The sequence below is a fragment of the Carassius carassius genome, chromosome 2 (genome assembly GCF_963082965.1).
Source record: "Carassius carassius chromosome 2, fCarCar2.1, whole genome shotgun sequence".
In the NCBI taxonomy this organism is placed as follows: Eukaryota; Metazoa; Chordata; class Actinopteri; order Cypriniformes; family Cyprinidae; genus Carassius; species Carassius carassius.
The window spans coordinates 31,363,833-31,386,885 of record NC_081756.1 but is presented as its reverse complement, the minus strand read 5'-3'; the positions used below and the strand labels follow the sequence as shown (position 1 = coordinate 31,386,885).

The 23,053-nt window shown below is 44.6% G+C and overlaps 1 pseudogene; it reads right to left on the bottom strand.

The window, feature by feature from the left end:
* Positions 1–23,053, bottom strand: part of LOC132098886 (ankyrin repeat and BTB/POZ domain-containing protein 2-like) — a 38,568-nt pseudogene that overhangs the window by 12,145 nt on the left and 3,370 nt on the right.

Sequence of the window (23,053 nt, the reverse complement as noted above, 5' to 3'; positions counted from 1 at the left end):
CACTGGTACAAGCCAGTGTGGACGCTTCGATCCCGGAGGACTCTTCTTGAGAGGGAGTCTTCGCCAGCGTTCCTCGCGGTGTCGGTCCCGCTTTCGCCGAGGCGGAGCGGCGCCTGCATTCGCAGATAAGATCTGCTGGAGGGTATGGAGACAGGCGCGTCCCTATCTCCTACCTCACCCGCCAGATCTGCCCGATCTCCGGGTTTGGAAGCCTGAGTGTTGCGGTCATTCCCCCGAGTGACGGCCGTGACGCACCGCCTTTCTTTCTCCGAGGAGATTGAAACGGAGGGCGTCGATGAGCTCGCAGTTGCACAAACATAAGCTGCATAAACATCAGTTGCACAGACAACAGTTACACAAGCATCAGTTTCACAAGCATATTATTATTTATAACGAGCAGCATTAATGAGGAGCGCAGCTGACGCAGTCAGGACTGGACTGTGAACCTCGACAGCTCAAGTAAGATGCTCTTGCAGCTCAATTGGTGGAGCATATTGCTGGCAACACCAAGGTCAAGGGTTTAATTTCCTCATACTGTCAAAAATACTTAATATGTTAATTTGTTCATTTGCTTTGGATATTGTAAATTAAGAAAAAGAAAAATAATTTATACATATCCCACAGTAACATGTCCAAAATTTCTGCTTCTCTCCATCTCTACCCAGTTAACTTTGTACTTCGGAAGCACGCGTAGCGGTTCCTTCCCCCTCTGTGAACTCACAGCTGCAGCTACTTATCTCCGAGGAGATTAATACTGTTAGGGTGACTAAGTGGCTCGCATGCTGCTGAGGCAACGCGTGTATTACATCATTTTCAATTTTGATGTGAATCTTACCAAAACCAGACCGTCTTTACTCGTCTGATTGGTTAACTGCATTAATTCTGAGGAATTAAATTCAGTATTTATCTGACTATGAGAAGTTAGATATGAATTATATCAACAAGGCAGACCGTATTTACTCGTCTGATTGTTTGTTTGCATTAAATTCTGAGGAATATAATGACATTATCTCACTCTGAGAAATTATATATACTGGAGGGGCTGCTGGGCGGGAGCAGGCCTCTCAGTCTATCATCAGAGCATTGCTGCCTGCGCTCCCCCGCGTCGGGACCGGAGGCTGAAGCAACGCTCTGAACCAGGGTTTTCCCAGCCTAAGGCGGATCTGAGGGCCGTACTTCAGGCTGGGAGGTCCTCAGCTAAGAAGTCCTGACACGTTTTGGTCACGAACTGCAGAGGGCGGCCCCTACTGGGGTAGAGCGGTGTACACCGCATTGCACGGTGCCCGTCTCGCCTCAGCACCCTCTGGGGGCCGGTCTGCCAACCCTAATAAGAGTTCCAGGGCGCAGCGGCCTCCAGAGAGCAATGTCCTCAGTATTTTCCGCCCGCGTGCGTAGCGGAGCTGAGATGCTCGCCGCCCCTTCGGGGGCCTCTTACACCAGAGGTCAGTCTCCAGAGACTGATTCCCTTAGTAGATTATTTAGCAGCGTGGAAACTACTGCCAAATGTATCTCAATGGGTCCTGCGCACAGTAGAAAAATGCTACAATATTCAGTTCGGCTCTCCACCGGCGAGATTCAACGGGGTTACTCCGATGTTAGTCGGCCCCGAGCAGGCTCTGGTTATGGAACAAGGAGTGAAAACCCTATTGGGGGAGGAGGCCATCGAGGTGGCCCCTCCTCAAGACAGGGAGTCCGGGTACTACAGCCGGTATTTCATAGTTCCAAAGAAGGATGGGGGGTTGCATCCGATCATAGATCTGCGGGTCTTAAATCGATCAGTTATGAAACTGAAGTTCAAAATGCTCATGATCACGCATGTTGTAGCTCAGATCAGGTCCGAGGACTGGTTTGTCACAATAGATCTCAAAGATGCATACTTCCACATATCCATCCTTCCACAACACAGGAAGTTTCTGAGGTTCGCTTTCGGGGGTGAAGCTTACCAATATCGAGTACTTCCCTTCGGCGTTGCACTCTCATCCCGCACGTTCACAAAATGTGTAGATGCGGCTCTGGTCCCCCTGCGCATGCAGGGCATCCACATTCTCAACTATATCAACGATTGGTTGATTTTAGCTCAGTCAGAGCAGATTGCGGCTTGGCATCGAGATGTCCTTCTCACACATATGGGGGAGCTGGGTTTGAGACTGATTGACAAGAAGAGTGTACTTTCTCCAGTTTAGAGAACCACCTATCTAGGCGTAGTATGGGATTTGACAGCGATGCAGGCACGATTGTCCTCTGCTCATATTGAGTCGATCCTCATCTCAGTCAAGAGTCAAAGAAGGCCAGTCACTCACTGAGAAAACAATTTCAGAGATTGTTTGGTCTGATGGCAGCTGCGTCCAACATGATACCTCTTGGCCTGCTGTACATGAGACCCCTACAGTGGTGGCTCAAGACCAAGGGATTTTCCCCGAGGGGCAATCCACTTCGAACTTTCAAGGTCACACGGCGTTGCCTCCATGCCTTTGAAATGTGGAAGAAACCTTGGTTCTTGAATTAGGGCCCGGTGCTGGGAGCTCCTTGTCGCCGTGTAATACTAGCGACGGATGCATCCCTCACTGGTTGGGGTGCAGTAATGAGTGGCCACCCTGCCCATGGTCTGTGGAGCGGTCGCCATCTGACATGGCATATCAATTGTCTAGAGATGCTAACAGTTTATCGTGCACTGAAGCACTTCCTCCCATCGGTGGTCCCTTATATCAACCACCGGGGAGATCTGCGTTTGCGCCACTTATACAAGCAGGAGCACCAGATCCTTGTGTCGTCCCAGAGCAAACTCCTCTCATTAAGAGCAGTATATATTCCTGGGAAACTAAATATGGGAGCAGACATACTGTCGAGGCAGGGGCCGAAGCCCGGGGAATGGAAGCTTCACCCCGAGGTGGTGAAGCAGATATGGAGAGTTTTTTGGCAGAGCTCAAGTAATCCTCTTTGCGACTCGAGACATCACAATGTTGCCTTAGGTACTCTGTAGTTCATCCAGCTCCTCTGGGACTGGACGTTATGGTACAGACCTGGCTGAGGCTTCGTCTGTACGTCTTTCCCCCTATTGCTCTGCTCCCGGGAGTTCTGGCGAGAGTACGCCGGGACGGGGTCAGTCTGTTATTAGTAGCCTTGTTCTGGCCGGGCCGAGTATGGTTCGCAGATCTGGTCTCGCTCCTCAATGGCTCTCCATGGGAGACACCGATCAGGACAGACCTACTCTCACAGGCGCAGGGCACGATAATTCACCCTCGCCCGGAGTTGTGGAAGCTGTGGTTGTGGCCCCTGAGGGGGCACAACTAATAGCATCCGGTCTCTCAACCGAGGTTGTTGAGACCATCCTCCAAGCCAGAGCTCCCTCAACGAGGAAACTGTACGCCCTGAGGTGGAAACTCTTCACCTCATGGCGCAGAGACTGCCAGCTTGACCCAGCAAACTACCCAGTTGATACAGTTCTGGAGTTTCTACAGGCCAGGCTCTCTGCAGGGCTGACCCACGCCACGCTGAAGGTTTACGTGGCGGCCATTGCGGCCTACCGTGCCCTTCTCGATGGTCAGTTTTTGGGAAGACACCCCTTAGTTACACGTTTCCTCCGTGGTGTGCTGAGGCTGAGACCTCCAGTTCGGTCCCGTATTCCTCTGTGGGACTTGGTTGTGGTGTTAGAGGCTCTGCGCAAATCTCCGTTTGAGCCTATTCAAGATAGCTCAGACAGACATCTGACTCTTAAAACCGCCTTTCTGTTGGCCATTACCCCTCTGAGGAGAGTAGGAGATTCACAGGCCCTCTCAGTGGCCCCTACCTATCTTGATTTTGCACCTGGCATGACCAAAGTGTTCATATACCCTTGAGCGGGACATGTTCCTAAGGTTCCCTCTGTCACACCACAACCTGTAGTACTACAGGCCTTCTGTCCTCCTCTTTTTCGGGAGCCCGACCAAGAGAAGCTAAATTGTATGTGTCCAGTTCAAGCGCTGGACGCATACGTCCACAGAGCTGCCCTGTGGAGAAAAATGGACCAATTGCTGGAATGCTACAGTCCCCCCAAGGGGGTTTTCCTGCTTCTAAGCAGACTATTAGTCGTTAGATAGTTGAGACTATCAACGCCACCTATGAGTCCTCTGGTCGTCCCCCGCTGTCGGGAGCCAAGGCTCACTCTACACGGGGTATGGTGGCCTCCAAGGCCTTTCTAGCATGTGTGTCCATGCTGGACATCTGCAATGCTGCGGGGTGGTCCACGCCTTCTACTTTTGCAAGATTCTATGGCTTAGACATGCCAGTCACTCCAGGAGCTTCAGTCCTCTCGTCCTAAGCTGTGCTCTTCGGATACACACTAGGCAGGGGTTTGGTAGTCTGGCAGCATTGGTACTCGTTCCCCAAAGCGTTTCGACGCAGCTCGAGTTCCTGAAGAGGAACGTCTCTAGGTTACGTATGTAACCCTAGTTCGTCAAGGGAACGAGACGCTGCGTCTCGAGGCCAAACCCCCGGCACCCCTGCCGGCACTTCCTGGTACTCAAAGTACAATTATTTAGGATTCTTTGAAAAAAAAAAAAACAATTCTAAAGAACAGCATTTATTTCCAAAAATCATTTTTTTATATAAAAGTATTCATTTATTAAAAAAATAAATAATAGTGTACATAAAACAGCATTTATTCAAGGAAAAAAGATTAAAAGAAGTTTTGGTCGATTGATCTCACCTTTCTTTGCTGAGGGCTATCCTGGGTGGCTCAAGCTTGGGGTTCTCCAGTGACTCCATTTGTGGACTGCGTAGGTAGTAATAGAGTGTGTGAAGAGCTTCTGAAGACCAGGAGATGGGCTGCAGGCAGAAAGGACGTCCTGGACTAAGACTGGGACTTGCTGAATCTAAACGCTGCATATGGTGCATTCCACGGTAGACCAAGTCACCTGGAGGAGACACACACACACACACACATTTGAACTTTAAGCACAAATTATATAAAATATCTCATATTATCAAATACTTTCTTTCAGGACACATCTAAGTAAATATAGCCTGCAGAAAAAAAATAAATATCTTTCAAATGACTTAAATGCAATAAATGCCTTTAGTTCTAAAAAGCAGACAAACACCAAAATCACAGTGTGATACTCATATATGAAAGCCATCTGTGTTTCCAGTTCAACCTCATGAACTAAATACAGAAGCTGTGCAGCCAAGCACAATTGTGTTATTTTCTTTTTTAAAGTGCTGACAATACAAAGAAAATTTCAATACCATAAAATATTTCTTCAGACCCATCTGTTTTTTTTTTGTCCAAACGTCGAAATGGAAGATGATTCAGATAAACTCAAATTTCTAGGGGCTTTATTGTAAATTACTCTGAGGGGCATTAAATATGCTGTTTTTGCCTCTCAATGCAGAAATCCAGACGTAAGCTGTTCCCCAAAGGAAGAGAGGATATGATGAGGACAGGCCAAAGAATTACTCCTTAAAGTCAGAGAAGTCTACAGTAAAGACAGTGGACATTGTCCTCCATATGTGAAAAACATCATAAAGGAAAGAAATGAGACTGAGAGAACACAGCGACAGTGGAGATACATCATTTCATCCTTGAATGGAAATTCACTGCTTTTGTACTTAGTTATCGGTGGATAATCTTTAAATAAAAGTGAATATGTGAATGAATAATGTGTGAAGGAAATAATGCTCGAGAAAGGTGTGGGAAACAATTTAAGCAATCAATCACATATAGTTGACATGGTCCTTAATGAACACTTGTGCTCCTTAGTTATCAAATTTATCAAGGGCTGCTTTAGGATTGCTTGAGTGTCTGCAGTCATAAAGCATAAAGAAGGTGCTTTTTACTCCTTTGACCCAAACAGAAGGTGCTCTTGTACCAGCAAAACAACTGCAGGAGTGTTGCTGGTCCCCTAAGGGAGAGAGTTTCCCTGCGGTCTGCTGCATAAACAAACTGCCCACAGCTCAGGCGCTCACACCCCCCACAGGCCGGCCTGCACTGTCAAGTTGTTAGAAGAACGGCACTTAAAATGTAAAGATGTCTCTCTCTGTCTTACAGACGTGTACAAACACTCAAGGATTTCACTGGACAGTAATAGACTGAGATGAAAAATGGACAACAACAGTGTTTCTACATTACATTTTTAGCAAGAAGGAGAAAAGTGAATTATGGGTGACCTAATTCTTGAAGAGAACTGCTGTATTTTACTAGACTGAGATAAGCCATTTCACCATGGTTTGTTCAAACAAAAATGGAAACTCATCATCAATTACTCACCCTCATCTCATTCTGAACCCATAACAATTTTGGGTCACACTTTATTTTAAGGTCCAATTTAAGGTCCTGATAATAAACAATAAACTATGTCTTTTGCCTTAATAAACTCCTAATGTGCTGCTTATTAATAGATAGTTAACAGGTAGTTGTTAAATTTAGGTATTGGGTAGGATTAGGGATGTAGAATATGGTCATGTAGAATAAATACTTTTTAAGTCTTAATAAACAGCCAATATGTTAATAATAGGCATGCTAATAAGCAACTATTTAATAGTGAGAACTGGTCCCTATACTAATGTTTTACCCAATTTCGTGCATCTTCAGAACACAAATTAAGATAGTTTTAACATTCTCTCATCCTTTTTGTCTATACGTTGAAAATCCTTGCAGTCAAAGCTTTCATGCATTAAGTACAAAAATATATTGTACAAGTAATCTGTATGAATCAAGGGGTTTAATCCAAGTCTTCTGAAGGGACACAATTGTTTTATATGATGAAGAGATTTGAACTGTTCGATTCAAATGGATTACATTAACAATGAACTTTCTGAAGCATCAAATTTTTGGTAGTGCAGACTTCCAATCGAGGGACAGAAATCTCTTGGGCTTCATAAAAAATATATTGAGTGCAAGTCTGAGTTTTTATGTTTTGAGGATGAGTTGTCTTTTTAATAATTTATTAAGAAAAAAATAAAGTTTTATGCTATTGCTTATACAGTAGTTTCATCATTAGTGTCAAAGTGTTTAAAACAATGTAGCACAATATACAAAATAATAACTCTTATGAACCAGATCTTTTTAGAGAATCAACAAAAATACAGCACAACAAGTGTAGTCTGATTCCAGAACCATTGACTGTTATGAGCAGGTTCCTCTTAGGGAATCTAAAACATAGAAACTGTTTAGTTGTATACATGAAATGAGTGACTCTTATGAACAATGTTCTATTTAGTGAATCAAAAACACTTAATTATTCTAAATGTTAAAAGAACCATCACTGGAACTCTTGAGTTACCAGATCCAGAACTAAAAACTAAAGAACTAAACTAAATTCCTTATTATTTTCATCCGCGTAGCAACATGTATTTATTTGTTAGCATTTTTTTTTTTACTTATAATATGCAATGCACTGTTACAGTCTTTCAAAAGATGAAATGAATCGAAAGGTTTGTAACTTACTGAGAGGCTGCCCACACAGGTGGCTAGCAGGGCCTGCTCCAGTGTTCTGAGCTCCAGCTGTGTGTGACATCCTAAAATGTCAATTTTGTGGTTCTGATTGAAATCATTTTCTTTCCTTTAATTTGCTCATTTTAATAGAGCATTGTGTTGGGTCTGTGAGATCGGGACTTTTATTTTAAAAAGTGAAACGAGGACTGGGACTTTTATTCTAAAAAGTGAACTGATACAGGAGCTGTATTGCGCAGGCGCACTCACAGTTGCTGGAGATTATGTGCGACGCATACACGTTTGCTCCTGTCTCTTCAATTTTTCCTGTTTTCACAGGACTTTCTAATCTGTAAACAAGGCTTTCTTCACGGGGCCTGTAACAGATTTGTGGGGGCTCGTCCGGGATCGACTCCTGATGCCCAGAGAAGTCGATCCATAAAAACTGATCCTGAGGACCAACATAACGTGGGCGCTGATGTGGTGATCCAAAAGACAAGGGCACGTCAGTGAGAAAGGGGGTTCCGAGAGCTGGATACTGTGAGAGTGGCTTGAGGGGCTGTGGAAAAGAGGTCATCATGGCTGATCGGGTACGCAAGGGCCTGGTGTGGGACATCAGGAAAAGGCTGCTCAACCTGTCAGCTGTTGAACTGTTTCAAGTTGCCAAAAGCATCGGTCCAGTACCAGGAAGGGACTTATCTGAACTTGACGTGGAAGACCAAGAGGGCTCTCTTGAATACATCAATGCTTTCATGTACAGCACCAACCTGTTAGAATCGGAGGACAGAGGTATGACTGAACTTTTGGTTTTGCAAGGGACTGTGGAGGCTGTTAGACAAGAGCATGGTGCTCCAGTGTCTGATCATCATCATGGTGAGGTTGAGAGTAATGTCGATGTTGATGTTAATGTAAACCCTGCACCCACTTTATATACACGCACCTCTACAGGCCACATGATCACTGCAGACACTGTACATTTAGAATCACCTAACACTACAACTGACCTGGGGAGAGCTGGAGGGTTAGATACAGGCCCTAGCACCAATCCTCCTGTCATGCATTCAGATTTCGAAGAGCTGAGCAGGAAGCTCCTTCAGTATCTTACACCACATACACAGCATTCCACTGCTAACCCACCTGTGATATACAGTGACACACCTTTGGCTAGTAATAATGTTGAACGTACCTCACAGGGTTTCACTGAGAAGGTGGTCTCTTTACGAGATCTCTCCTGCCTGCAACGTCGTGAATTTAAGATACAAGGGGGACAAATTGGCGACTATGCATCTGATATCACATATGCCAGTGTGTGCCGACAAATCGACGATGGAGTCAAAGAGAATTTCAGTGAAGCTGAACTGGTCAGGGGAATATTGCGTGTAATTAAACCAGGTAACTTCAAAGAAATGATTATGAATAAGGAAGATATGACAGTGGAAGAGCTTAAGAGGTTCCTTCAGTCACACCTAGGGGACAAAAGTAGCACAGAGTTATTTCAGGAACTAATGTGTGCAAAACAGATGGAGACTGAAACTCCACAACAGTTTCTGTACAGGGTAATAGGCCTTAAGCAGAAAATACTCTTTGCTATCAAACAGTCTAACACGGATGTGAGGTACAGCCCAGCCACAATCCAAGACGTGTTTCTCCATACTGTATATCAGGGCCTGGGGCACAAGTATAAAGATGTTAGGAGTGAGCTCAAACCCCTGCTGGCTGATCACAGTATCACAGATGAGGCAATCGTAAGAAATGTGATGAAAATCACTAATGATGAAAATGAGCGAGCGCGAAGATTGGGACCGATAACTCGGCCCAAGCAAAGCACTGCAAGCTGTGCCCAACTCGAAAGTGATCCAAACAAAGGGGTAAAAGAGACACCTGGTCAGAAAAGTAGGAGTGATCCAATTATAGAACTTACTGCTCGTATTGACGCACTTACCAGTATGGTAAACTCCATGCGACAGTCAACACTGAGGCCACAACCTGAACACACCTGTCAATGTTTTGTTAGAGGTCACCCTCCACAGCAAAGGGCGAGACTCCGTGGTTGCCCCAGATGTGTCGAAGCGGGACAACAGAGCTGCGTTCATTGTTTTCTCTGTGGCGAAGAGGGGCACCAGGCTCGAGGATGTCCTGGGAAGCAAAGACTGCAGGGAAACGGGAAACGGTCACTGCCAAGGGACGACCAGTGACCAAACTCTCTATGTCCCAAAGCACTGAGGACCCCATTTCAGGAATTGAACCTCACCCTGTAAAGCTTAAACCCACAAGAACCTCTCCCTGTTGTAAGAATCAAACCCTCAGTGCCAAAGAAATGTATCAGGGTGTGGCTGGTCCATTGCCGTCTGGAACTAAGAAAGAAACTATTATCAAGTTGATAGGAAAGAAGGCGCTGGCCCAGTGTAATCTCAATGGCCTCGCGGTCACCGCATTGCTTGATACCGGGGCTCAAGTAAGCATGATTGATCGAACATGGAAGGACAAATACTTACCCACTGTAGAAGTAAGGCCTCTTGTGGAGCTCATGGGAATGACAGAGAAGTTAGAAGTGTATGCCGTCAATGGAGATCTAATACCCTTTGACGGGTGGGCTGTAATAACTGTCAACTTACAAGGGAACGACAACCCTGACCTCTCAATTAATGTTCCTTTTCTGGTGAGCCACATCCCAATTGAGAGGCCGCTGCTCGGCTTTAATGTGGTGGAAGAACTAATTCAGGGCCAACCAGAGCGTCTAGTTCCTACTTTAGTTTCATTGCTCTCCAGTGCAATAGCAGTATCAAGTGAGCAAGCCCAGACCCTGGTTAGTTTTGTACAGACGCCCGAGCACAGCGGACAGTGGGGGCGGTTGAGAATAAATCGAGATGGCCTTTTGATACCAGCAGGTCAGGTAGCTTGGGTAAAGTGCAGAGTGCCACCCAAAATGGATCAGTCCGGCACAGCAGCCTTGTTTGAGCCAGATGAGGACAATGTGCAGTTGGAGCAGTTGGACATAGGTGAAGGTCTTTTGGAAGTCAAGAGCTCAGGAAGCCCATACTTTGCAGTCCCTATCGGCAACCACTCTACATGCGACATTACCTTACCTCGCAACACAATCCTAGGGTACGTCCATCCTGTTGAAACGGTATTGGAAGCGGACAGATCCAGTGGGACAAAGGCAAGTGGGACGATTCATGAGGCATCGGTGGCAGCGGTGGATGAAAGCTCGACATTGTGGCACCCACCTGTTGATCTTAGCCATCTGAGTGAGGATCAGCAAGCAGTGGTTAGGCAAATGCTGAACGAGGAGTCTTCATCCTTTGCCAGGGATGGAAATGATGTTGGCTGCATCCCGAGTCTCCAAATGTCCATCAACCTCAAAGATGACATACCAGTACAACGTGCCTACTCCTCAATACCCAAGCCTTTGTTCAAAGAAGTCAAGGACTATATCCAAGACCTCCTGGCAAAAGGGTGGATTGTAAAATCTAAGTCCCCTTACTCCGCCCCTGTAGTCTGTGTTCGAAAAAAGGATGGCTCACTACGCTTGTGTGTAGACTATCGCCTCCTCAATAAGAAGACTGTACCGGACAGGCACCCTTTGCCGAGGATTCAAGACCTGATTGACACCCTGGGAGGGTATTCTTGGTTTAGCATCCTTGACCAAGGAAAAGCGTACCACCAGGGCTTCATAGCCGAGGGTTCTAGACACATGACCGCCTTCATCACTCCATGGGGCCTATATGAGTGGTTGAGAATCCCATTCGGGCTGTCCAATGCACCTGCGGCATTCCAGCGCAGTATGGAGGGGATGCTGGACGATCTCAGAGATGAGTGCTGTGCCCCATACCTTGATGACGTGTTGTGTTATGCCCGGTCATTTGAGGAACATGTAGGAGTAATCCGAAAAGTTCTTCAGACTCTTAGGCGCCACGGAGTAAAACTTAGGCCTGAGAAGTGTGAACTCTTCCGCCATGAAGTCCGGTACGTGGGTCGCCTAGTGTCAGCCGAAGGAGTGAGGATAGATCCTCGTGATCTTGAAGCAGTGACTTCACTCAAGAGTAACAAACCTCAAACCGTAGGAGAGGTGAGGAGACTCCTTGGATTCCTCGGATACTATCGCCCATTCCTACAAGACTTTTCACGTGTGGCCAAACCAATCTACGAATTGCTCCAGACTCAGCCGGGGGCAACAATGCATCAGTACAGTCAAAGGAAGAGAAAGTGTCCCCAGATGCCCTCTCGAACACCAGTAGAATGGACCTGTCAGCACCAGAAAACACTCGACCTGCTCATTGACATGCTGGTAAATCCCCCGGTCTTGGCTTACCCAGACTTCGACCTCCCATTCGTGCTACACACTGATGCATCAGAAAGGGGACTCGGGGCTATCCTTTATCAGCACCAGAATGGAGGGCTGCGGGTCATTGCCTATGGTTCTAGGACCCTTTCCCCAGCTGAAAAGAACTACAGACTGCATAGTGGGAAGCTGGAGTTTCTTGCATTAAAGTGGGCGGTATGCGAGAAGTTCAGAGACTATTTGTTTTACGCCCCTCACTTTATCATCTACACAGACAATAATCCCTTAACCTATGTTATGAGCACTGCAAAACTAAATGCAGTAGGCCATCGTTGGGTGGGAGAACTGTCAGATTTTCGCTTTGAAATCAAACATCGACCTGGCAAAGCGAACATTGATGCTGACACGCTATCACGCCTTCCCCTTGACATGGAGAAATATGTCACGGAGTGCACGGAGGACCTGTCGGCAGAGGTGATACGAGCGGTCTGGGATGGAACTCATGCTGCCAGGAAGAAGGATGTGGCTTGGATTGCAGCACTCAGTATGTCTCACGAAGACCTGGACCAATTATCCCCTGCCCCCTCATTGCCACCTATAAGCAAGGTCGAACTCGCCAAAGCTCAAAAGGATGATCCAGTGGTCTCTAGGATAATGGAGATGAAAGAGTCAGGTGAGGTGCCGGATGAAGACAGGAGGAGAAGTGTGACTGGTCCAGCCAGGAAACTCTTACGAGAATGGAGCAAGCTGTCTTTGGAAGATGGATGCCTGTATAGGCACGTGGCTGGAAGGAAACAGCTCGTCCTGCCGACTAAGTATAGACAACTTGCCCTGGAGTACCTGCATGATAGGATGGGACACCTAGGCCAAGAAAGAGTAATCCACTTGATGAGAGAGAGGTTCTACTGGCCACATATGAAGAGAGAAGTGGAGGAGTATATCACCAAAAGGTGTCCATGCATCAAAGCAAAAAAACCAGTCACTCATGTCCGAGCACCCATGGGATGTATAACTTCCAGCTCGCCATTGGAACTTGTCTGCATCGACTATCTGCACCTGGAACAGAGTAGGGGAGGATATGAGTATATACTAGTGGTTGTAGATCATTTCACACGATTCGCTCAAGCTTACCCTACAAGAAACAAGTCCGGACGGACAGCGGCTGAACGGTTGTTTAATGACTACATCCCTCGGTTTGGCTATCCAGGGAAACTACATCATGACCAGGGCAGAGAGTTCGAAAATGAGCTGTTCAGAAATCTCCGACAACTGGCTGGAGTGCGTCATTCAAGAACATCTCCATATCATCCTCAAGGGAACCCAGCTGAGAGATTTAACCGGACGCTCCTGCAAATGCTTCGAACAATGGCTGAGGAAGAAAAATCAAAGTGGAAAGATCACCTACCCCAGATTGTACATGCCTACAATTGCACTCGCCATGAGTCAACTGGGTATTCCCCATTCTACCTGCTGTATGGACGACATCCTCGACTTCCTATTGACTTGATCTTCGGGCTGGTTGAAGAAGACGAGGGGCAAACACCCAGAGGTTTTGCCGAACAGTGGGCTAGAAAAATGGGTGAAGCATACCGAATAGCAAGCGAGAACAGCAAGCAGGCAAGTGCACGAGGCAAAGCTCAGTATGACCTCAAAGTCAAAGGTGTAGTGCTAAGACCTGGAGACAGGGTGTTAGTCAGGAACCTCAGTGAGCGTGGAGGCCCGGGAAAACTCAGACCATACTGGGAGAAAACTATCTATGTGGTCAAAGAGCAAGTGGCTGATAACCCAGTGTATAAGGTGAGCCCTGAGAATGGAGGTAAGAAGGGAGAACGCACCTTGCATCGAAACCTGCTGTTGTTGGTAAATGATTTACCTGTGGAAACTCCTTCAGATCTTGGGAAACCTGTGAAGCAGAAGCAAAATGGACAAAAGGACAGAGAGAGACAGAGCAAGGAGCTTACTTACCACGGGGGAGAACAGACGGATTCAGACGAGGACGACACTGGAGAGTATTGGTTGAGGATTCCTTCAAGTTGGGCCGAGCCTAGAAGGGAAAATACTTACCGTCCAAGTACAGAACCAAGTCAGGAGAATCCACTGGTGGAAGTGGTGACACCAGCGTCTGCAAGTGGAGAGCAAGATCAAATACAAGTGCCACTACATGAAGGATATACTCAAAACAGTCGTTCATTGGATGAACCTGCTCACTGCTCCATACCCTCACAAAGGAGTGAAGAAGATGGTGAAATCGAGAGTCTTTGGATAAATGATACAAGGGACTATCTAGCAGAAGAAGATCCGATGATACTGAGACGATCTGCCAGAGAGAGAAAACCAAAGAGCATGTTCACATATGAGACACTTGGTCAACCCTCGATACAAACTCAGCCTGCACTCCACAGTATAGCAGCATATACACTACCATACTTACCTGGGTGGGCAACACATTATCCCCTACCACACCCCTTTCAGACTACACCTTACACTGAAATGAACACATTTACACCTTTCCCATATACAGTGCCAGTATATTGAGCAAAATAAGTGGTATTTTGAAAAAAAATATTGCATTGAATTGTTTGAGTTTTTGTAACTGGAGCCTTTTTCATTTTGTCGGGGAGGATGTGACATCCTAAAATGTCAATTTTGTGGTTCTGATTGAAATCATTTTCTTTCCTTTAATTTGCTCATTTTAATAGAGCATTGTGTTGGGTCTGTGAGATCGGGACTTTTATTTTAAAAAGTGAAACGAGGACTGGGACTTTTATTCTAAAAAGTGAACTGATACAGGAGCTGTATTGCGCAGGCGCACTCACAGTTGCTGGAGATTATGTGCGACGCATACACGTTTGCTCCTGTCTCTTCAATTTTTCCTGTTTTCACAGGACTTTCTAATCTGTAAACAAGGCTTTCTTCACGGGGCCTGTAACATGTGCGTAGGCATTCTCTCTGCTCTCCACCGCTAAGTTTGGACAGCTCACCTACACATAGAAACACATTTTCAGTCAGATCAAATTTTTAAAACTCAAATTACCATTCAATGCATTAACATTTGATCTATTTATTATCACGTGTCTGTAATTGTGAATTCTTATGTCAGTGTTGTGCAACTCTTATAATTATGGGAGGGATGGGGGACGACAGACTGGCAGGCAAAAGCCAATCATTCCCATATACAGTTTGGATGTGTGGTAAGTCATCATTTCCTCAGATGAGAGCATGGCTTTAGTCTTGTCTTCCTTGATCAATTATTTAAACTATTAATGCTTATTGCTTTTCTTTTCTCTAATTGTCAATTATAGTCCTAAAGATGATCTTTTGCTGATTAAGTATTAATTAATGTTACAATAAGCATGATTTTTTTTTTTTTCAGCTATGACTTCTCTAATGGCTGGCACATTCTCATGCAGGTTGTCATTTGAAATACATGGCCCTCAACAGAAGGGTGATCTATTTCTTCTCACCACAGCATAAGTACAGTATAATTCATAAAGAATATACTAATCCCCACAGAGTTATAAAATATTATCGGTTTTATCTTAAATGCAGAACTGATACTTTGCCAAGCGTTCAGACACAAAGTGCAAGATGATAGTCAGTAAAAATAATGAGCATATCATATGTTTGGCAGCTGATTTATCAAGCCCAGCTGCAGGATCAAGTTAAATGATAAACCATTAATAAGGTACAGTAAACACATTCATCTGTGTCACGATGACTCAAAATATCTCTCCAGATGTTGGCCATCTGATTTTTAGGGGCCATTTTTATAACATTGTTCCTGAACTGTATTTCTCTTAGAACTATTTGGGTGAACAAACTCATTGTAGCCACTTTATGCAGTCGAGTGAACCATGGCTCGCTCGAACCACTGCCAATGTATTGTTTTTGCTATGGCAGCAGATTCTCAGCTTAGTATGCTACCACTGCCTAGTTCCTACTAAACACAAAAGAGGGATCTTCAGAGCAATCAATAGCAGTTTACTGAACAATATTCACAATATTTAAAAAATTAATAAAAGGGACACACCCGTTCCCTTTTCCACAGCTAACCATGTCTATACTGGCAGCCGAGAGGCTATGACATGCATCATAAGCAGCCGCACGCCCTCATGGACACACATAAATGAACATACGCTCTCATCTGCTACTGTGGAGAGAAACTGAGCTCCTGCACACCACTGATGGGAGACTGGGAAATCCATACAAATGTGATAGGCCTGACAAGAAGATACACTGCCAATGAAAAAGAAGGAGAGAGAGAAGCTCTGGGAGATGTGACAGAAAATACTCTTAAAAATGAGATGAGCATGTTGAAGCAATATTTACTGAGAGGAATTCAAGAGTACCTGGTAGGGTAAATTGCATCTATATAATGTACCTCTACGAAAGTGTTCACGTGTGTACTGTAGAAAACCATCAAAAAAACAAAAGATATCTAAACATAAAATTTAATGTTAAATAAATCTTTAATATCATCCATACAGTAGTTCCCAGAAAGAACAATTAGATTTACTCCATTGCTTTGCAAAGTTAAAATGACCTAACTCTAGCTTTAATACCATGTTCACATTGTTTAACTTTAAGATTCATTATCCATTTCAATAACTGGCCATTTCTTTTTTTCAAAAGTGTTCTCCAACAGAGAACAAATACCTTAAGAAACTGCTGAAATAAACCTTTCAATTGCAAGCCTGATTGTAGCCACACTAATTTGCTTAAATAGTGAGTGCTCAACTTAGCTCAGTTAACACGGTGTGAACACAATGGTCTAGTAACTCTGACACACGCTCCACAACACAACCATTCTACAAAGGGCACAACGGCACGAGTGTGCTGAAGAGCCAGAGTCAATCAGCCCTTGTGTTACTAGGTGCTGGACTGGAAGTGGTTGTTGATTGAGGACATGGAGCGCTGACTGCTGTCTAACTAAAGGGGAGGTGCCCTGTTAGTTGTGTGTGACTGTGCAAATAGACCATTTCTGCCAAGACTTCCCCTCTCCAGAGGTTAGACCACAGAGTGATGATAATAACAACTTCCTGCATCCCGTTCTTCTCTTAATTTAAGACACAATGCTCAACTCAGTGGAAGAGCTTTGCTTTTACAAATCAAGTCAACAGGGAAATATGAAAAAAGCGTGGCCTACTTTTCTTCTCTTTGTAATATGTCATCTAAAGTTTACGCTATATCCAGAAAAAAAAGAGAACATACTCACTAATATAATTGAAACAGTGGGCGGCTCATAAAGCAAATGGCTCTTGTGGCAATAGTAACCTGACTGCAATAGAACCTTCTAGATCTTCTGTGAATGAGAAGCTCCTGGAGTTTAAGTCTTCATAATCATAAAGTTATACATCATGCTGATTTTTGCATGTTGCCGCTACTCCAGGGGTTTCAGATACTCAAATTCAAGAGCAACGACTGTGTTTCACCGGCATGCTACTGCCAAAACACCACTTATTCAGCTCAACTTGTCAGAATATAAGGATGATTTTTCAATTAGGGGCACTTTTGATTTGAAATTTTGAAAAATTTAACTATTTTACAGCTGTCGTTATTATACAATATTTGAGAAATTGCACACATAAATACCAGTTGACTTGATAATATAAAATAAGAAACAAAGTAATTTCCCAATTCAACACATTTTGTAAATTATTACTGGGTCAAGTCGTCTTTATTTATATAGCACTTTATACAATATAGATTGTTTTCTTTTCAAATGAGACAAACGTGAGGTAAATCAGCTCTAAAAAGACAACAGTGTGATTATTTAGCTCCGTCAGTTCAGTTTTGTTCAATAAATGCAGGGCCGGATTACCCAATGGGCATTATGGGCATGTGCCCAGGGGCCCATGCGCACTTGGGGCCCAAGAAAAGGAAAAAAAAAAAATTCTAAAGAAAATATTTTTTTTTTTCTTTTTACGGAGCGTATTGTATAGTTGCGCAACTTGCGCTAAGTGTCTGTCTTTCTAGCAAAAAGACTCACGTTAATGCATTATATCTACAGTCAGTGCAGTGGCGTAGACCGTAGGGCGTTGGTACTTGAGATTTTTGACGCGTTGGACCCGGGTTCGAATCTGCCTTTGGCCGAACTTGATCATCTTCTTTCTCACTTTTGATATGATATGGTTATTATTTATATGCAGCACACAACTATGCAGTTTTTTCAACCTCATAATGTTTATTTTAGGTTTCAGACATTTCAATACATATAAGCAAGCACCGAGTAAAACAATACATTTGGATTAAGCGTGAAAGGTTTAATATAGGCTATGCATAATAAATGACGCTGGCTTATCTTTTTATTAAGCAAGTTAATATCAGTGTGTATTGATCACTGATGGTATAAAGTTAAGCCTCCTTAAGAATTTCACATGCTGAAAGGCAGGCTGATATATTTGTATTCATAATATAATTCAAGCGCAGCTGTGGGAACGCACTGACTTAACAACCCCGCCCCCACGCGAACTTCAAATAAATCCGCACTGAATTGAGCGCGGACTGTGGGATGAGTCGTTGACGTTGTAGGTCAAGAAAATGAGTGAAAGAAGCGGTTGTTTTAAACGCAAACGAAAAAGAGAAAAAGAGGAGAGGGAGGCGTCTTTATTAAGACAGCTTCCATCTATCAAATCATTCTTTAAAAGTAGCCAGGCTGAGGCCCAGGAGGCGGAGAATCAGGGTGAAGAATGTGTGGTAGATCGAGATTATTATGATGATGACGAGCATGCTGCTAACCAGGGACCCGAGGACGTCGTGGAGACTGAGGCTAACGTTAGCAAGGCAGCACAACCTGCTAGCGCTAACGTTATCGGTAGCAGCAGCAGAAGCGACCATGATGAGCAGTGGTTTAATCAGGTGTCTGACCCGGCATTGTGGGGGGCAATCGACGAGGATGCTCGTGCTGTTCTTATCGATCGTGGACCTGCTGCTTTTCATAACAGAAAGACCACATATCTAGCCTCAACCCGTGATGGGGGTCTGGGTGGTAACGTTAAGCGCTCCCTTACTAATGATCTGCTGTGCTGTCAACTCCCAAATAGGGAAAAAGTTTCCAGAGACTGGATCACCTATTCACCATCTACAGGTAATATTTTTTGTTTTGCCTGTATGCTTTTTTCTACCAAGAAAAATCAATTTGTTAGTGGTTTTTCTGACTGGAAACACCCTGAACGTGTGCGTGAGCATGAAAAAAGCACAGAGCATTGTAATTGCATGTTAGCATTGCTTCGGCGCTCATCTGTCACCGGGAGCGGGACTGTGGATGCTAAACTAGTGCAACAGCTAGATGGAGAGAAGCGGTATTGGCGGGAGGTGCTCAAGAGGGTTGTGGCTGTCATAAAGTTTTTAAGCGAAAGAGGACTGCCTTTCCGTGGCGATGACGAAATACTTGGCTCACCACATAATGGTAACTTTCTCGGCATTCTGGAAGTCATCTCTCAGTTTGATCCTTTCCTCGCCGAGCACATTAATAAGTATGGACAGAAGGGTAGAGGCAGCACATCCTATCTTTCATCCACTATATGCGAGGAATTGATTCAGCAAATGGGCAACAAAGTAAAAGATATCATAGCTGCAGAGATAAGGCAGGCAAAGTATTTTTCTGTAATAGTGGACTCTACACCTGACCTGTCACATACTGACCAGCTGACATTTATTTTTAGATTTGTGAATAACGAAGGAAAAATAATTGAACGATTTGTTGGCTTTGTACCAATTGAGAGTCACACAGGGGAGAGTCTGGCTGATACTGTAATGGCTATGCTTGACAATTTAGGCTTAGATATTGCAAACTGCAGAGGCCAGGCATATGACAATGCAAGCAATATGTCAGGGCGTTACAATGGGCTGCAGGCTCACTTGAAGAAAAAAAATCCATTAATCCATTACATACCCTGTGCAGCACATTCTCTCAATTTGGTGGGTGTCAACAGTATTGATGGCAGTTGTCAAAATGCAAGTCAGTTCTTCGGCCTCATGCAGTCCCTATATGCATTTTGTGCGGGTTCCACTCGTAGATGGAACAGATTCTTCAATAATGCAGACATCAAGGTAGATATGACGTTGAAATCACTGTCATCAACACGTTGGAGTTGCCGTGCAGATGCAGCTAAAGCCCTTTGTGGCAATTATGCACAAATCAGGGCTATACTTCAGAGCATTTCTTCTGATACAGAAGAAAACCGTGACACACGCAACGAGGCAGCAGCACTGTTCTCAAAACTGGGCACTCTTGACATGTCATTTATGGCACAGTTTTGGCACTGTCTCTTAAGCAGATTTAAAGTGACAAGCGAGGCATTACAAAAGGCCGACATTGATCTGATGACTGCAATTAATCTGTTCAGGTCTTTGATATCATGGGTTGAATCCCTTAGAGAACAATTTGACCATTTTGAAACCTCTGCAAAGAACATTCCCAGTGTGTGTCAGTCATATAAAGATGAACTGCAGAGGGTCAAAAAGCGCAAAGCATTTTCAGATGAATGCACAGAGCATCAAGTAACTCTGAAAGGCCAGGAGCGATACCAGGTAGAAACATTCAATGTCATTATTGATAAGCTAATCAGCTGTTTAGACCATAGACTGGATGCATACCGGAACGTTAATGACATCTTTGGGATTCTACTGAACATGGAATCAGAAGATTTGCCCACTGTTCGTAAACAAGCGGATGCACTCAGCGCTTCATATCCTTCGGATTTAGATCAGAACCTTGCAGATGAAATTATCCAGTTCAGATTCTTTATAGAGAGCGAGCAGGATAAGTCTCCTCAAAAACTGCTGCAGGTGCTCTTGAAACATGGTCTGCAATCAACTTTCCCCAATTTGTTTGTAGCCCTACATATTTTTTTGACACTGCCGGTTACAAACTCTGAAGGAGAAAGATCTTTTTCACAAATGGCAAGAATTAAAAATGAACTCAGAACAACACAAACACAAAATCGCCTCAGTGCACTTTCACTGATGGCCATTGAATCTCAGCTGGTCATGGACTTGGATTTTGATGATATTGTAACTGAGTTTGCTAATAGGAAAGCCAGGAAGAAGTATTTTTAAGGGCAGATGGAGAGAGGAGAGAAGGAGAAAGACAGACACACAGACAGCCCCTGAGGAGAAAGACAGACACACCGACAGCACCTGAGGAGAAAGACAGATAGACAGACAGCACCTGAGGAGAAAGACAGATAGACAGACAGCACCTGAGGAGAAAGACAGATAGACAGACAGCCCCTGAGGAGAGGAGGAGAAAGACAGACAGCACCTGAGGAGAGGATGAGAAAGACAGATAGACAGACAGCCCCTGAGGAGAGGAGGACAAAGACAGACAGCCCCTGAGGAGAGGAGGACAAAGACAGACAGCACCTGAGGAGAGGAGGAGAAAGACAGACACACAGACAGCACCTGAGGAGAAAGACAGACACACCGACAGCACCTGAGGAGAAAGACAGACACACCGACAGCACCTGAGGAGAAAGACAGATAGACAGAGAGCCCCTGAGGAGAAAGACAGATAGACAGACAGCCCCTGAGGAGAGGAGGAGAAAGACAGACAGCACCTGAGGAGAGGATGAGAAAGACAGATAGACAGACAGCACCTGAGGAGAGGAGGACAAAGACAGACAGCACCTGAGGAGAGGAGGAGAAAGACAGACACACAGACAGCACCTGAGGAGAAAGACAGATAGACAGACAGCCCCTGAGGAGAAAGACAGACAGACACACAGACAGCACCTGAGGAGAAAGACAGACACACACACAGCACCTGAGGAGAAAGACAGACAGACACACAGACAGCACCTGAGGAGAAAGACAGACACACACACAGCACCTGAGGAGAAAGACAGATAGACAGAGAGCCCCTGAGGAGAGGAGGAGAAAGACAGACACGCACACAGACAGCACCTGAGGAGAAAGACAGATAGACAGACAGCCCCTGAGGAGAGGAGGAGAAAGACAGACACACACACAGACAGCACCTGAGGAGAAAGACAGACACACACACAGCACCTGAGGAGAAAGACAGATAGACAGAGAGCCCCTGAGGAGAGGAGGAGAAAGACAGACACACACACAGACAGCACCTGAGGAGAAAGACAGATAGACAGACAGCCCCTGAGGAGAGGAGGAGGAGGTATACTGTGTGTTTGGGTGTTTGAGTGTGTGTTTGAGTGTTTGTGTGTGTGTGGTGTGTGTTTGAGTGTTTGTGTGTGTGTGTGTTTATGCAACAGCTTATAACAGCTTATGTGAAACAGTTTTGTCAATTTTTGGACAGGTCATGACTCCAGAAATTGTAATTCAAAAGCAACCAATATTATACCAGAATACAGTTTAAATCATCTTGTAATGTGTCTTCTACCATTTCACTTTTTCATCACAGGAAAAGGGGGAGAGAGACAAAGAGTGGCAGCCCCTGGTCTGGAGAACCGAGGAAAAGAGGACAGGAGAGGAGAAAAGAGACCGACAGGAAGGAGACATTAATAGGTGTGTTATGTGTTTGTTTGTGAATTATGAAAGTTATTTTGATTCATAGAACTGGATTGGTAAAGGTGAGGCTCTATGTGATTGCAAATGCCAGCTAGTTGCTCAGTAGAGATTTTACCAGCAAATAGTAACCAAAAATGTAAAAGCTTGATTGGGGTGGGGGGGGGGGAATGGCGGTTGGTGGGGGGGGGCCCTACAAGACATTGTGCCCAGGGGCCTTGGAATTCTTAATCCGGCCCTGAATAAATGTGTGAAGTTCATCAATTATGAAACATTAAATTCAGCTGCAAACAGTACTATAGAACTATAGAACAATATAGCCTTTTGACATCACTTGCTACTTCAATCCATAACTAAAACATAGTGACAGGCAGCCTGGTATGAATAAGAGCGGTCGGTGTGACAGCTACAATATAAAGCCAAGTATTCACTCTGAAGTCTCATTCTTGGGAAAGATGGAAAAAACTGAACTACGCTGTTCAGCTCTATACAGGATCTCCATCTGCCCGCTTCTCTCACCCATAAACCCCTGAGCCAGTTTCCACCAAGGCAGTTATTTGCAAAGTTTTTTTGTAGCAGTTTTTCAAAACATGTCATGGCTATAAAGTGGGTTTCCTGATATGGGGGTTGAATGGAGGACACAATCTCTTTCTGATGAAAGCTTAATTACTTGCAGACTATTAACTGGGCTTGGCAGACTAACAGGGTTATCACTGAATAGGATTTAAATGTAATTTAGCTTGCCATATTGCAATATTAATCAAAGTTGGAGGGTTTGTTAAGTATGGGATATGTTGAAGAGAGATGGCATTTTAACATTAATCATCCAGAGCTTATCCAACATGATGGATGTCAAGACTCAAGGCAAACACATACTG